This window comes from Hyla sarda, chromosome 1 (assembly GCF_029499605.1).
Source record: "Hyla sarda isolate aHylSar1 chromosome 1, aHylSar1.hap1, whole genome shotgun sequence".
Classification (NCBI taxonomy): Eukaryota; Metazoa; Chordata; class Amphibia; order Anura; family Hylidae; genus Hyla; species Hyla sarda.
The window spans coordinates 511,451,451-511,468,197 of NC_079189.1; positions in this window are offsets into that span (position 1 = coordinate 511,451,451).

The window sequence follows — 16,747 nt, forward strand, 5'->3', positions numbered from 1 at the left end:
GATAGCAGCTAAACATTAAAACATTTTTTCAACAGGTAATAAGAAAAACTTTAAGGTACACAGGTGTAAAAGGAACAGGTAGAGACAACCAAACATGTTATGTCTAACGGTAGCCAATGAATGTACAGTATAGTTGATATAAGGGACCTGTATGACTGACATACTCTTTCTTTGAGTAAATGAACTTAAAATAATAAAAAAAAGTTCTGAGGAAGTCTATAAGTAGAATTTGATTAATCCATCTGGAAGTAAGTTGAAAAACAATTAAATTTCAATGCTTCAGAAATGAAAGTATCTAGTCGAGTCGGAGGTATCCAATCAACGACATAACTAAAGAAAAACTTGGCAGAAGAACATCATGAGAATCCAATAGGAACAGAAGTAGAGCAAGTAGATCCAAATTCCAGGATGATTAGTATGCTGAAATTAGAATATAAAATAATTAGAGGGATGGGTTAAGGGAGGGATAATGCTCGTCTCCTGTCTTTCATAAAATCTATATTTTCCGTCACCGAGGGTAGGAAAATCTCCAATTTTATAGCAAGACAGGAGACATTCGCATTATGCATGTTTAAAGCTAGATGAATATAATAGTAATATATACAATACTATATACATCAATTAACATAGATTCATAAAAACATGTTGTTCAGGTGTGAAGTAGAAAGTCTTAAAGGTGGATTCGGAAGACCAGTTTGCGGCCTTAGGTAAATCTGAAAGGAAGCCTCCTGATTAGATAAGTTTAGTAGAAAAAGCGCCTCTAGTGGAATGGGCACCGAATACAGAAACATCGATATTTGCGATGGACATGACTTGTCTAACCCATCTGGCAAGAGCAGCTGAAGATACAGGAAGATGGGGTTTACAATAGGAAATAAGGAGTTGAGATTGAGAGGGATGCCGAAGAGAATGAGTTTTCGATTCGTAAGTTTTAAGGCAACGAACTACACACAATTTTTCCTGATGAGGAAAAGAAGGATAGAAAACATTTTGTAGATCAGTTTTCGTACGTCTATGGACAATAAATTTAACTCATTGTGGAGAATGATGTCTGCAAGAGATAGCTAAAGCTTTGACATCAGAAATACGCTTGATAGAGACAAGACAAAGAAGAGTGGTTAACTTGAAAGAAAGGATAAAAAATCATTGTCTTCCCAAGAGATAAAAAGATCGAGGAGAAGATTAACATCCCAAGTAGATTCATATTTGGGTAAAGGTGGACATTTAAAATGAATGCCTTTTAGAAGTTTGCAGATAAGAGGATGTTTTCTAATTGGAAATTAATCAATGGGTTGATGATAGAATGAGATAGCAGAACGATATAGGTTTAGGGTCCAATAGGCTTTTCCAGCATCAAAAGATGCTGATAGGAAATTTAAAGGAGAACTCCAGAATATAAAAATTGTCCTCCATACTGTCGGTAGTAAAAAAATAAAGATGTACATACCTTCCTTTGCTCCCCCGGGGCCCCCGGTAACTGGCTCTTGTCTCCGCCACGATCCTCTTCCTGGTTGCTGGCAGTCAGCGAGTCATGGTCGACGAGTCATACTGCGCTCAGCCAATTACCAGCCGCAGTGAAGTCCCGACTCGGCCAGCGATAGGCTGAGCGGCAGTGTGAGAACGCTTCAAGACACAAAATTCTTCACAACAACGGCACCTTCTGCTGGGGACGAAAACGTCACACTGCCGCTCAGCCTATCGCCGGCCGAGCCGGGACTTCGCTGCGGCCGGAGATTGGCTGAGCACAGTATGACTCGCCGACCACCAGCAAACAGGAAGAGGATCGCGGCGGAGACCAGAGACGGTTACCGGATGCCCCGGGGGAGCGAAGGAAGGTATGTACATCTTTATTTTTTTTACTGCAGGTAGTATGAGGACAATTTTTATATTCTGGAGTTCTCCTTTAATATGTGGGAAATAGATGCCTGTAGGGGATCCAGGTTTCATTGGATGATCCAACCAGACCAAAGTTTTCAGGCTGATCGGTAAGCAGTTCTGGTACCCTGAACCCAGGCATCTGCAAGGATATTTCTAGTTGATGATGAAAACTCTGAATCAATGGTAATTGACTCAAAATCAGCCATGCGATCAATAGAAGTTGATGCGACAAGACAAGAGGATGAGGATTGCCTGAAGGATCCAGAAGGAGATTTGGGAATTCTGGAAGGATTCTCGTAAAATCTATCAACATATTGAGGACTTGGGGGAACCAAGTTTGAGTCGGCCACCAGGGAGTCATAAGAACCATGGTCGACTTCTGGAGGTTTACTTGAAGGAGAACCCTGGGAATGAGAGTGAATGGAGGGAACACATAAAGTATCCCTGGAGGCCAAGATTGATTGAGAGCATCTACTCCCTCCACTTCTGGATCATGACGCCAACTGTAGAAGCGAGGTAGTTGACGATTGAGCCTGGAAGCAAAGAGGTCCAGAAGAAGAGGACCCCAGAGGATATTGATTTGTTGGAAAACAAGATGGTCTAGTTTCCAATTGCTTTGATCTGAGAGGTAACGGGAATTCCAATCTGCAATAGTATTGGAGAGTCCCGGAAGATATTCTGCTTTTAGGGTAATTTCTCTGTCTAGACAGAAGTGCCAATGATCTTTGGCAATGTTGGAAGGCGGTTCTGATTGTGTGCCTCCTAAGCGGTTTATATATTGGACTGCTGAAATATTGTCCATACGAATCAGAATAGAAATCTGAGAGGCTTCTTTTGCAAAGCTTTTTAAAGCAAAGAAGCCTGCTAGTAGTTCCAGGCCATTGATATGTAGAAGGGATTCTGAAGGGGACCATTTGCCCCCTGTTGAAAGGGATCCACAATGAGCCTCATTCCCATTCCATTCCATAATGTAATGAAGGCCCCATATGAGTTCCTCTCTGACTTCTGATTAAAGAGGTATTTCATCCGAATACCCTAATCTTTCCCGTAAATGTTGGATTTTCAGTCTCTGAAGGGCTCTGTAGGGAAGTGGAGCAGGGAAGATTGCTTGAATTGAAGCTGATAAGAGACCTACAATATGCGCTATTGCACATAGAGTTATCAGATGTTTGTTGAAGGGAGAACGGATCTCCTTCCTGATAGTTTTTAACTTCTTCTATGGAAGACTCAGTAAGGTAGTTTGAGTGTTTATTAAAAAACCTGTTGGTCTCCCGGGTTAGGGAGGACCTCTGTATTGGGGCCTGTATTGGGAAGCTCAGCCAGGAAAACAGCCTCCAACTTTCCCAACCTTTCAAATAATGTTATTGGAAAATACTTTTTTAAGCAAGTGTGGAAAAAAGGCCAACGTATTTAGTGATTTCTTTTATAAACTGATCTCCAAATAAGAAGCTCAGTGGATGCTAAATGAGTCAACTGGGGATCCAGTTTCATGAGAATAGAGCGTCTCCTTTCGGTAGAGAGAGCTTCGTTGGCATTGAGAAAAATGCATATTGCGCGTTGTGCCCAACCACTCAGGGTGTGAACATCAATAGGGTTGCCTGAGGCAACTGCCTCTTCAGACATGTCAAAAAATTTTGTTCATGGACCTAGAAGGTCTAAGACCTTATCTTCACAGGACTTAAATGACCTGTCAATGCCCTTCTTGGGATCTTTACCAGATTTTTGTAATTATTTAATAAGAATTGGATCAAGTTCCGGTGTAGATGCTGCGTTAGAAGATAGAGTAGGTCTTGGGCATTCCGCCTATAGTTTGTTACGGGCCTTCCTGTCAAGGATTCTCTTAAGCCATTGAGAAATAAATTGATCCACATGTGGATTAGGAATCCACTCCCCTGGTCTAGGGTGTTTTATATTAGCGGGATCAAAATATGGAATCCCTGTACTAAAATAGAAGACTCTTGAGGTGTGGATTCATTCATATTGCTAGTACTTCCCTCTGACTCATTGGGATGGTAAGAGAGGTCATCTAAGTCAGAGTAATCCGAATCAATATAAGAGTCATCATCAAAACATTCCTGAAAGGAATTTGGTTTACAGCGTTTGGAGGCTTTCTAAACCTGTTGGTGTTGTTCTTCCTCTCGGGTTGAGGATAAAGGGTGCAAATGTGAGGCACCTGAAATATGGCTACAAGAAGGGTGTTCGCCTTCAGTAATTTCTTGACCCGTTTTTATGGGAATGGTTTTCCTATGTTTAGGAGGGATTGGGTCATCAGTAATGGATTGCCTCTTTAAGGTGTGACTCTGGGAACGGTTATGCAGCTGATGTGCCTTCTGAGTGAAGGATTGAGAAGGATTGAGAAATGCATCCTGCATATTAGTCATAGCAGTGTTCATAGAAGATTGCACTGACCTAGCAACAGACTGGTCAACAATTTCTTGTATTTGGACAGAAGAAATAAATTCACAGTCTTTAGTTTGCATTTGGTCAGCAGACATTATAAGAGTATATGTATAATATACAGTATATGTAAATAGTTGTATATAGATCTGAATTTCGGTATTCACTAAATACATTTAATAATATTGTAAATAAACTAAATAAATAGATTAGTATAAATATATGTATATAGTAGGTAATAAATATAAATAATATATTAATATATATGGGCAATAATATATATATAATTATTGTATATAAATAATTATTGTGAGGTAGAGAGAAGAATATATAATTAATATGAGGTTTTTAATAGATAATCTGTCCTGAAAAGGATAGAGTGTAAGGATATCCTCAAGAATATAAGTATTATAGGGATAAAAAGAGAGCCAGGTAACGGAGCTGGCTGCTGTTGACAGGACTTGTCGCGTCTGAGGTGAATTGAAAAGCGCGGCAGTCAGAGTGGCTCAGTAGATCACCAACTGAGCCGAGATATTGCGAGATTTGGTGAAAGCAGCTGCGTCACACGGAAGGACTATGGCCGGGACTGAGAGAGAACGGAGGAGAGGAATGGCGAAGAGACCGAAAATAGAGGACAGGCTGTTGTATAGAAACAGGTATTGAAGTAGGGAAAAAAGGATGGAGATAATAAAATTAAATAGCAGAATGACCATATGTATACCGGAAAACAACAGAGGTTATATAATGGAGAAAATGAAACAGCATATATAGAGAACATAATATATAATATAACAATATATAATACAATAATGAGAATAATCTATATATATATATATATATATATATATATATATATATATATATATAAAACTCAACGTGTGTGTGTGTGTATGTATGTATGTGTGTATGTTCCACAAAAACTTCCAAACGGCTAATGATATTAACATGAAACTTAGCACACATGTCACTTATATGTCAACAACAAACATAGGCTAGGTGATTTAACCCTTACTCACCCCCATTTGCCAGGGGCGGGGTTTATGTTTAAAGTCTATGGGAAACATATGTTACTGCATAACTTCCAGACGGCTGGAAATATTTTGATAATACTTGGTCACATGTTACTTATATGTCCACTTAAAATATAGGATAGTTAATTTAACCCTTAACTACCCCCAATTGTGAGGGTCGGGGGTTTTGTTTAAAGTCCCATGGAAATCAATGGGAAATGTATATTCTCACATAACTTCCGTATGGCTGGAGATATTTCAATACCTGGAGCACACATATTACAGGTCGGGATATGAGGAAGGGATGGGAGGTCGAGATAGGAGGTCAAGATAGGAGGTCAAGATAGGAGGACGGGATGGTCGGGATAGGAGGTCGAGTTGGGAGGTCGGGATATGAGGTAGAGATATGAGGACGGGATAAGAGGTCGAGATAGGAGGTCGGGATAGGAGGTCGAGATAGGAGGACAGGATAGGATGTTGAGATAGGAGGTCGGGATAAGAGGTTGGGATAAGAGTTGGAGATAGGAGGACGGGATAGGGGGTTGAGATAGGAGGTCGGGATAAGAGGTCGAGATAGGAGGTCGGGATAGGAGGACGGGATAGGAGGTCGAGATAGGAGGACGAGATAGGAGGATGGGATAGGAGGATGGGATAGGAGGTTGAGATAGGAGGTCGAGATAGGAGGATGGGATAGGAGGTGGGGATAGGAGGTCGGGATAGGAGGATGGGATAGGAGGTCGGGATATGAGGACGGGATATGAAGTCAAAAGCTTCCTCCTTTGTTTATTTTCCTCCCCAACAAGGATTAGGAAGGAAAAACCAGGCAACGCTGGGTACTCAGCTAGTGAACAATAAAGGAGATAATAAGAGATGTAAAGGAGCAACAGATATACTCATCTTAATTACATGCAGAGCAGCAAAGAAAGAGGAGTAGGTCAGTTATACAGGTCCCTTATATCAACTGTGGCTACTGTTAGACATAGCATGTTTGGTTGTCTTTACCTGTGTACCTTAACATTTTTCTTATTACCATATTAGACATAGTATGTTTGGTTGTCTTTACCTGTGTGCCTTAAAATTTTTCTTATTACCATATTAGACATAGTATGTTTGATTGTCTTTACCTGTGTGCCTTAAAGTTTTTCCTATTACCTATTGAAAATATATTTAAATGTTTAGCTGCTATCTTTTTGCAGTACAGAAAGAAATGCATAATGCGAATGTCTCCTACCTTTTTTGTAACACTTACCCCCTCCTCAGAGTAGCAAGAGTGGGCGTGGCTTAAGCAGCAGCTTATATGGATAGCAGACTGCAGTTCTCATCCTGCTTTGTTTGCTGACATCTATACCATGCAGTTTTCTCTCCCTGTATACCCCTGACTTCAGAAGATTGGGCCCCAGACCATGGGTGCACTTATAGTGTGCTCAGTCTCTCACATTAGTTTCCAGTTCCCATCCTGCTGTTTCACAAACTGCTCACGTGCGACCAGCAATTTGAAGCTGAAATAAAGGTCATAACCCTAGGCAACAAGCCAATAACTTTATATTTTGGGTTCAGTAAGCGGTGAGAGATTATGTGGGAAGTTATGGAAAAGATATCTTTTTTTTTTTCAATTTTTTTTCTTTTTTTACAATATGAGATAAATAATGATATCATTTTATAGTTTGGGTAGTTACATATGTGGCTATACCAAATATATGTAGTTTTCAATTGCTATTTTAGTGTAGTGTATTGTGCCTGACAGCATAAAGCTAGCAGGCAATCTATTTGGGTGAGGGCAAACCGAGGGGCCTTTATTAGGCTCCCAGGGACCATGGAAACCTAAACCAGCGGGCAAGCATGTCACCAAGGTGAGGATGGGATAAAAGATGCCCAGAATCTCCTTACATGCCATGGTCATAATTTGACCATGGCATGTAAGAGAGTAGTTCCAATGAAACCTTGAGGATATCCGTGTCGGGCTATTGGAGTAACCATAAAAATGCAGTAGGCTAAAATAGAACTGCTTACTGCTTATTAAGTCTCTCAGTTTGTCACCCAGGAGCATTGCTTAATGCATTTATTAAAGAGTGACAATATTAAACATCCCATTAGATATGCCAAATATTCAAAGGCGCTTCACAGCTCCTAACAGAGCAATTTGATACAATAGAATATACACTCTGTGCAGAATTATTAGGCAAGTATTTTGACCATATCGTCGTTATGCATATTTTCCAACTTCAAGTAATATAAACTTGCATGCTTATTGCTGTGAAAGAAAAAATTTCACTTCATATCACCTGTGGACACGATGATTGCTCATGCGCAGCCATGGCCCCAGCTGATATGAAGTGAAATCTCTCTTCTCGCGAGAGAGATTTCACAGCAGAGGAGAGGAGTCTGCATGCAGAGTGGAGCTCCATTCTGCAGCTGAGGAGGATTAGCACATGGGAGGAGGGAGTTACTATGAGGATGCCATACATCACAGTGCACTTGGGGCTTGGGAATGTCTCATGTGCACCAAATCCCTTAATTTACATATCTTGAAGACCAAGAATATCAGAGGAGCTGAGGCACTGATCAGCAAATGGTAAGTACAATTGTCATCAGCTTCACTCGCACTACAAGCCTATACCATTAGGTTAGTGTGGGTGATCACAGATTCCCTTTAAGGTTTATTAACATTTTGGATTGATAGAAAGCACTGTAGTTGTTCAATAATAAAATTAATCCTTCAAAAATACAACTTGTACAATAATGTCGCACACAGTGTAGTTAACGCAGGTGTATAGGGATGTAGTTGTTACGTTATGCACTCCGGCTGCACACGCTGGCCATGAGCGCATGGTCCCATTACCTGGTGCTGCCGGCGGGGCTGGGACTCGCATCGTGGGACACGCCTGAATGAGAGCCCCAGTCCGTCACTCACCTGGTGCTTCTCCTGCCCCCGCCTCTCTGCTCCGGTGCACGTGTCCCCGTCCCCTAGGAGCTTTGATGTTTAAAGGGCCAGTGCACTCATTAGTGTAATTCACCTGTGGCTCATTGATAAATTCCTCCACCCTCCTCACTTCCCTGACGGATCTTTGTTGCCTTGAGCCTGAGAGAAAGCATTCCTATTATTGCCTTGCTGTGTATCTGATCCTTTGCTCCGCAACCTGACTTTGCTCCTTGCCGCATGCCTACTGACCATTTGCTAAATTCCTGTCTACGCTACTGTGCCGCCTGCCCTGACCTTCTGCTATCCTGACTACGAGCTGTCTTATCCCTCCTTTGCCTCGCATCTCCTCAGCCGCCTGTGTGGTCGAGCCGTGCCAGGGGTAGCAACCTGGGTGCTGCCTGCTGCAGCAAGTCCATCCCACTTTGTGGCGGGCTCTGATGAAAACCAGTGGCACCTTAGACTCAGCTCCCTGGTACGGTCCGAGTCATCTTCCACACAGGTCCAGCGGATCCACCGGAGTTCCTGTCTTCTGAAACGTGAGTGTTACAGTAGTGTACTCTATGAAGAAGTTTGGGTGAGGTTTCTGTCAAATTCTCTCTGTAGAAGGTGCCACAATGTCTGGAGGGAAAGGTGTCTGCCAATGTCAATTTTATATAAGGTGGGGAAGGCATTAACAAATAAGCAAATATAAGAGATGATTCTTTTACCAAACAGATCATTTTGACATATGCATTTAAATATAGTGAAACTCATGGTAGTTTGGCGAGCAGCTAAAATACACAAAAGGATGGTATATTGGGACCTAAAATTCTAAATATAGAAGATATAATATCTTGACTGTTGTAGAGAATTTAGTAACTTGAACAAGTGGCTTAGATCACAGTCTACTACTTGTTGCAAAATCTTGAAATCTTTTTTTAAATATTTGAAATATTTGCATATTACCATGTTTTTTATGCATGTCACGTCCCCAGTATTCAACTGCTCTGACCTTCATCTTACATTAAATGCAGCGTTATATATCAGGTTACAGTAGAGACTACTTTTCTCGAGGTCATATGTGTGTTTGATATGTTTAAAACATCAAAATGTCAAATTGTAAATCCTACCTGAAAGAGGTGAACCATAGGTAAAGTCAGGATATTCTTATTGGTTAGTGGTTAATAGTAATAATAATAGCACATTAACATCTCTCTTTTGGGAATAAAACATTGATGACCTATCCTTACGATAGGATGTATGTCATCAATATCAGGTCTATGTGAAAGAAAAATAAAGAATTGGGTAGCTCTAAAACCAAAATAATGACTTTTGGGTGCCAGGCAAGTACTAACGTGGAGGTTGCGTATTCCGTACAACCTAAACAATAATATAGGTAGGTATATACACAATTATGTGTATATAGAATACATATTCCTCAAGGCTGGACATGATTATAGTATATTTTATAATTTATTTTATAAAAGCTTGTATATAAAAAAATGCTTGTATATAAAAAATGAATATTAAACAAATGTGTGTGTATATATATATATATATATATATATATATATATATATATATATATATAAAACAAACAACAAAAAACGTGGTCTCAAATGGCTGGAGGTGCTCAACCCCAAATGCGGTTGTGCATTTATACTGGGGGAGCAGATCCTGCCCTTGTAGTCCGTTGCTAAGGGCGATCCCCAGCATAAAAATGCATGCAATGGAGGATGCCTGCAGCGGACTACAAGTGCCACAATAGAATCCTACACCAGATAAACGGTGTGGATGTGTAACAATTAGAATACAATACAGGAATATGGGTGCACTACTGTGGTGGATGTATACAATGACATTGGCTATCCCTCAAAACTTCAAAACTGATGTTAAAATTGAGACATTCGCCAGTGTATCCTTATATGAAGGACACACCAGAGCCTGCACACCAACGCGGGCTCTGGTGTGTCCTTCATATAAGGATACACTGGCGAATGTCTCAATTTTAACATCAGTTTTGAGGGATAGCCAATGTCATTGTATACATCCACCACAGTAGTGCACCCATATTCCTGAATATATATATATATATGTCACGATGCCGGCTGGCAGGTAGTGGATCCTCTGTGCCAGAGAGGGATTGGCGTGGACCGTGCTAGTGGATCGGTTCTAAGTCACTACTGGTTTTCACCAGAGCCCGCCGCAAAGCGGGATGGACTTGCTGCGGCGGTAGTGACCAGGTCGTATCCACTAGCAACGGCTCAACCTCTCTGACTGCTGAAGATAGGCGCGGTACAAGGGAGTAGACAGAAGCAAGGTCGGACGTAGCAGAAGGTCGGGGCAGGCAGCAAGGATCGTAGTTAGGGGCAACGGCAGGAGGTCTGGAACACAGGCTAGGAACACACAAGGAAACGCTTTCACTGGCACGATGGCAACAAGATCCGGCAAGGGAGTGCAGGGGAAGTGAGGTGATATAGGGAAGTGCACAGGTGAACACACTAATTGGAATCACTGCGCCAATCAGCGGCGCAGTGGCCCTTTAAATCGCAAAGACCCGGCGCGCGCGCGCCCTAGGGAGCGGGGCCGCGCGCGCCGGGACAGGACCGAGGGAGAGCGAGTCAGGTACGGGAGCCGGGGTGCGCATCGCGAGCGGGCGCTACCCGCATCGCGAATCGCATCCCGGCTGGAAGCGGAATCGCAGCGCCCCGGGTCAGTGGATCTGACCGGAGCGCTGCAGTGGGGAGAGTGTAGCGAGCGCTCCGGGGAGGAGCGGGGACCCGGAGCGCTCGGCGTAACAGTACCCCCCCCCTTGGGTCTCCCCCTCTTCTTAGAGCCTGAGAACCTGAGGAGCAGACTTTTGTCTAGGATGTTGTCCTCAGGTTCCCAGGATCTCTCTTCTGGACCACAACCCTCCCAATCCACTAAAAAAAAGGTTTTCCCTCTGACCTTTTTAGATGCTAGAATCTCTTTGACGGAGAAGATGTCCGAGGAGCCGGAAACAGGAGTGGGAGGAACAGATTTGGGAGAGAAACGGTTGATGATGAGTGGTTTAAGAAGAGAAACGTGAAAGGCATTAGGAATACGAAGAGAAGGAGGAAGAAGAAGTTTGTAAGAGACAGGATTAATCTGACACAAAATTTTGAAAGGACCAAGATAGCGTGGTCCCAACTTGTAGCTAGGGACACGGAAGCGGACATATTTAGCGGAGAGCCATACCTTGTCTCCAGGGGAAAAAATGGGAGGAGCTCTTCTTTTCTTATCCGCGAACTTCTTCATGCGTGATGAAGCCTGTAAGAGAGAATTTTGGGTCTCTCTCCATATGATGGAAAGGTCACGAGAAATTTCATCCACAGCGGGCAGACCAGAGGGCAAGGGGGTAGGGAGGGGGGGAAGAGGGTGACGGCCGTACACCACGAAAAATGGGGATTTGGAGGAAGATTCAGAGACTCTGAAGTTATACGAGAATTCGGCCCATGGAAGGAGATCTGCCCAGTCATCCTGGCGGGAGGAAACAAAATGTCGTAAATAATCACCCAAGACCTGGTTAATTCTTTCTACTTGTCCATTGGATTGGGGATGATATGCAGAAGAAAAATTTAATTTAATCTTGAGTTGTTTACAGAGAGCCCTCCAGAATTTAGACACGAATTGGACGCCTCTATCCGAGACGATCTGCGTAGGCAACCCGTGAAGACGAAAAATGTGTACAAAAAATTGTTTAGCCAACTGAGGCGCTGAAGGAAGACCAGGAAGAGGGATGAAATGTGCCATTTTGGAGAATCGATCAACGACCACCCAAATAACAGTGTTGCCACGGGAAGGGGGTAAATCAGTAATAAAATCCATACCAATCAGAGACCAAGGCTGTTCGGGGACAGGCAGGGGATGAAGAAAACCAGCGGGCTTCTGGCGAGGAGTCTTATCCCGGGCACAGATAGTGCAGGCTCGCACAAAGTCCACAACATCCGTCTCCAGAGTCGGCCACCAATAGAAGCGGGAGATGAGTTGCACAGATTTCTTGATGCCCACATGACCTGCGAGATGGGAGGAGTGACCCCATTTGAGGATTCCGAGGCATTGGCGTGGAGAAACAAAGGTCTTTCCTGGAGGAGTTTGCCTGATGGAGGCTGGAGAAGTGGAAATCAGGCAGTCAGGAGGAATGATGTGTTGCGGAGAGAGTTCAACTTCCGAGGCATCCGAGGAACGAGAGAGAGCATCGGCCCTAATGTTCTTATCGGCAGGCCGAAAGTGAATTTCAAAATTAAATCGGGCAAAGAACAGAGACCACCGGGCCTGGCGAGGATTCAGCCGTTGGGCAGACTGGAGGTAGGAGAGGTTCTTGTGATCGGTGTAAATAATAACTGGAAATCTTGATCCCTCCAGCAGATGCCTCCATTCCTCAAGTGCTAATTTGATGGCTAGAAGCTCTCGATCCCAGATGGAGTAGTTCCTCTCCGCCGGAGAGAAGGTCCTAGAAAAAAAACCACAAGTGACAGCATGCCCGGAAGAATTTTTTTGTAGAAGAACAGCTCCAGCTCCCACTGAGGAGGCATCAACCTCCAATAGGAAGGGTTTGGAAGGGTCAGGTCTGGAGAGCACGGGAGCCGAAGAAAAGGCAGACTTGAGTCGTTTAAAGGCGTCTTCCGCTTGAGGAGGCCAAGACTTGGGATCGGCATTTTTTTGGGTTAAAGCCACGATAGGAGCCACAACGGTAGAAAAATGTGGAATAAATTGCCTGTAATAATTGGCGAACCCCAAAAAGCGTTGGATAGCACGGAGTCCGGAGGGGCGTGGCCAATCTAAGACGGCAGAGAGTTTGTCTGGATCCATTTGTAGTCCCTGGCCAGAGACCAAGTATCCTAGAAAAGGAAGAGATTGGCATTCAAACAGACATTTCTCAATTTTGGCATAGAGTTGATTGTCACGAAGTCTCTGAAGAACCATACGGACATGCTGGCGGTGTTCTTCTAGATTGGTAGAAAAAATTAGGATATCGTCCAGATATACAACAACACAGGAGTATAAAAGATCACGAAAAATTTCATTAACAAAGTCTTGGAAGACGGCAGGGGCGTTGCACAGGCCAAAGGGCATGACCAGATACTCAAAGTGTCCATCTCTGGTGTTAAATGCCGTTTTCCATTCATCCCCCTCTCTGATGCGGATGAGATTATAAGCACCTCTTAAATCCAGTTTAGTAAAGATGTGGGCACCTTGGAGGCGATCAAAGAGTTCAGAGATGAGGGGTAGGGGGTAGCGGTTCTTAACCGTGATTTTATTAAGACCGCGGTAGTCAATGCAAGGACGTAGGGAGCCATCTTTTTTGGACACAAAGAAAAATCCGGCTCCGGCAGGAGAGGAGGATTTACGGATAAAGCCCTTTTTTAAATTTTCCTGGACGTATTCAGACATGGCAAGAGTCTCTGGGGCGGACAGAGGATAAATTCTGCCCCGGGGTGGAGTAGTGCCCGGGAGGAGGTCGATAGGACAATCATAAGGCCTGTGAGGAGGTAGAGTCTCAGCTTGTTTTTTGCAGAAAACATCCGCAAAGTCCATATAGGCCTTAGGGAGACCGGTTACTGGAGGAACCACAGAGTCACGGCAAGGGTTACTGGGAACCGGTTTTAGACAGTCCTTGGAACAAGAGGGCCCCCAACTCTTGATCTCCCCAGTGGACCAATCCAGGGTTGGGGAATGAAGTTGAAGCCAGGGAAGTCCAAGGAGAATTTCAGAAGTGCAATTGGGGAGGACCAAAAGTTCAATCCTCTCGTGATGAGATCCGATGCACATTAGAAGGGGCTCCGTGCGGAAACGTATGGTACAGTCCAATCTTTCATTGTTTACACAATTGATGTAAAGGGGTCTGGCGAGACTGGTCACTGGGATGTTGAACCTGTTGACGAGAGAGGCCAAAATAAAATTTCCTGCAGATCCAGAGTCCAAGAAGGCCATAGTAGAGAAGGAGAAGGCAGAGGCAGACATCCGCACAGGCACAGTAAGACGTGGAGAAGCAGAGTAGACATCAAGGACTGTCTCACCTTTGTGCGGAGTCAGCGTACGTTTTTCCAGGCGGGGAGGACGGATAGGACAATCCCTCAGGAAGTGTTCGGTACTAGCACAGTACAGGCAGAGATTCTCCATGCGGCGTCGTGTCCTCTCTTGAGGTGTCAGGCGAGACCGGTCGACCTGCATAGCCTCCACGGCGGGAGGCACAGGAACGGATTGCAGGGGACCAGAGGAGAGAGGAGCCGAGGAGAAGAAACGCCTCGTGCGAACAGAGTCCATATCTTGGCGGAGCTCCTGACGCCTTTCGGAAAAACGCATGTCAATGCGAGTGGCTAGGTGAATGAGTTCATGTAGATTAGCAGGGATTTCTCGTGCGGCCAGAACATCTTTAATGTTGCTGGATAGGCCTTTTTTAAAGGTCGCGCAGAGGGCCTCATTATTCCAGGATAATTCTGAAGCAAGAGTACGGAATTGTACGGCATACTCGCCAACGGAAGAATTACCCTGGACCAGGTTCAACAGGGCAGTCTCAGCAGAAGAGGCTCGGGCAGGTTCCTCAAAGACACTTCGGATTTCCGAGAAGAAGGAGTGTACAGAGGCAGTGACGGGGTCATTGCGGTCCCAGAGCGGTGTGGCCCAAGACAGGGCTTTTCCAGACAGAAGGCTGACTACGAAAGCCACCTTAGACCTTTCAGTGGGAAACTGGTCCGACATCATCTCCAGGTGCAGGGAACATTGGGAAAGAAAGCCACGGCAAAACTTAGAGTCCCCATCAAATTTATCTGGCAAGGATAGGCGTAGACCAGAGGCGGCCACTCGCTGCGGAGGAGGTGCAGGAGCTGGCGGAGGAGATGATTGCTGAAGCTGTGGTAGTAACTGCTGTAGCATAACGGTCAGTTGAGACAGCTGTTGGCCTTGTTGCGCTATCTGTTGTGACTGCTGGGCGACCACCGTGGTGAGGTCAGCGACAACTGGCAGAGGAACTTCAGCGGGATCCATGGCCGGATCTACTGTCACGATGCCGGCTGGCAGGTAGTGGATCCTCTGTGCCAGAGAGGGATTGGCGTGGACCGTGCTAGTGGATCGGTTCTAAGTCACTACTGGTTTTCACCAGAGCCCGCCGCAAAGCGGGATGGACTTGCTGCGGCGGTAGTGACCAGGTCGTATCCACTAGCAACGGCTCAACCTCTCTGACTGCTGAAGATAGGCGCGGTACAAGGGAGTAGACAGAAGCAAGGTCGGACGTAGCAGAAGGTCGGGGCAGGCAGCAAGGATCGTAGTCAGGGGCAACGGCAGGAGGTCTGGAACACAGGCTAGGAACACACAAGGAAACGCTTTCACTGGCACGATGGCAACAAGATCCGGCAAGGGAGTGCAGGGGAAGTGAGGTGATATAGGGAAGTGCACAGGTGAACACACTAATTGGAATCACTGCGCCAATCAGCGGCGCAGTGGCCCTTTAAATCGCAAAGACCCGGCGCGCGCGCGCCCTAGGGAGCGGGGCCGCGCGCGCCGGGACAGGACCGAGGGAGAGCGAGTCAGGTACGGGAGCCGGGGTGCGCATCGCGAGCGGGCGCTACCCGCATCGCGAATCGCATCCCGGCTGGAAGCGGAATCGCAGCGCCCCGGGTCAGTGGATCTGACCGGAGCGCTGCAGTGGGGAGAGTGTAGCGAGCGCTCCGGGGAGGAGCGGGGACCCGGAGCGCTCGGCGTAATAATATATATATATATATACAATATGTATATGTGAAAAATTTTAAACATAATAATAATAAAATAGGATTCGTCTGTTTAAATTGATTAGTTTTTATTTATAAAAATATATATATAATATAAAAATATTGGTTATTAGCTTGCTGCACCCTTTGCAGGGCCCTTGCTTGGGGCAGTAAAGGCTATTTATTATAAAATAAAGTAAAATATTGATATAATGATTGAAAGAATAGGCCAAAACTACCAACTGGTACTGGTATCTTCTTAGTACAATAGTGTATCGATATACAGTTAGTATATTAAAGTTCCTTTTGATATATTTTAACAAAGTATATAGTTGATATAAAGCAACAAAGTTCCTTAGACACTCGTTGGGGATACAGTGGTAGTTTCTGTATCTTTTGTGCATGTATGAAAAACATTTTACAAAATGGTAAAATAGTCTTGTATATTGTTGGTGCACAGCACCACTCACCAGTGGCGTACCAAGGGGGGGGGGGGGGGGGCGGGGGGGCGAACCGCCCCGGGTGCCACTCTCAAGGGGGGTTGTCACTCGTCCCAGATCCCCAGCAGAAAGTGCTACCTTCTCCTGTATGCGCGATACACGCACATACAGGAGAAGGTGTCCCCTCTGTGTGAGCCGCATCTGCAGCTACACAGAGGAGACGTGACCTCCGCCCCCATGCAGCACGCAGTACAGGCGCCGGTGACGTCACTCATCCAGCGCCTGTACTGTGGAGGGAAGAAGACGCGGGCCCTGCAGCTGAGGAGATCGCTGCGTGGGACATCAGGTGAGCATCTTTTTTTTTTTTTGCTCTACATTTACCTATGGGGAAGGGGG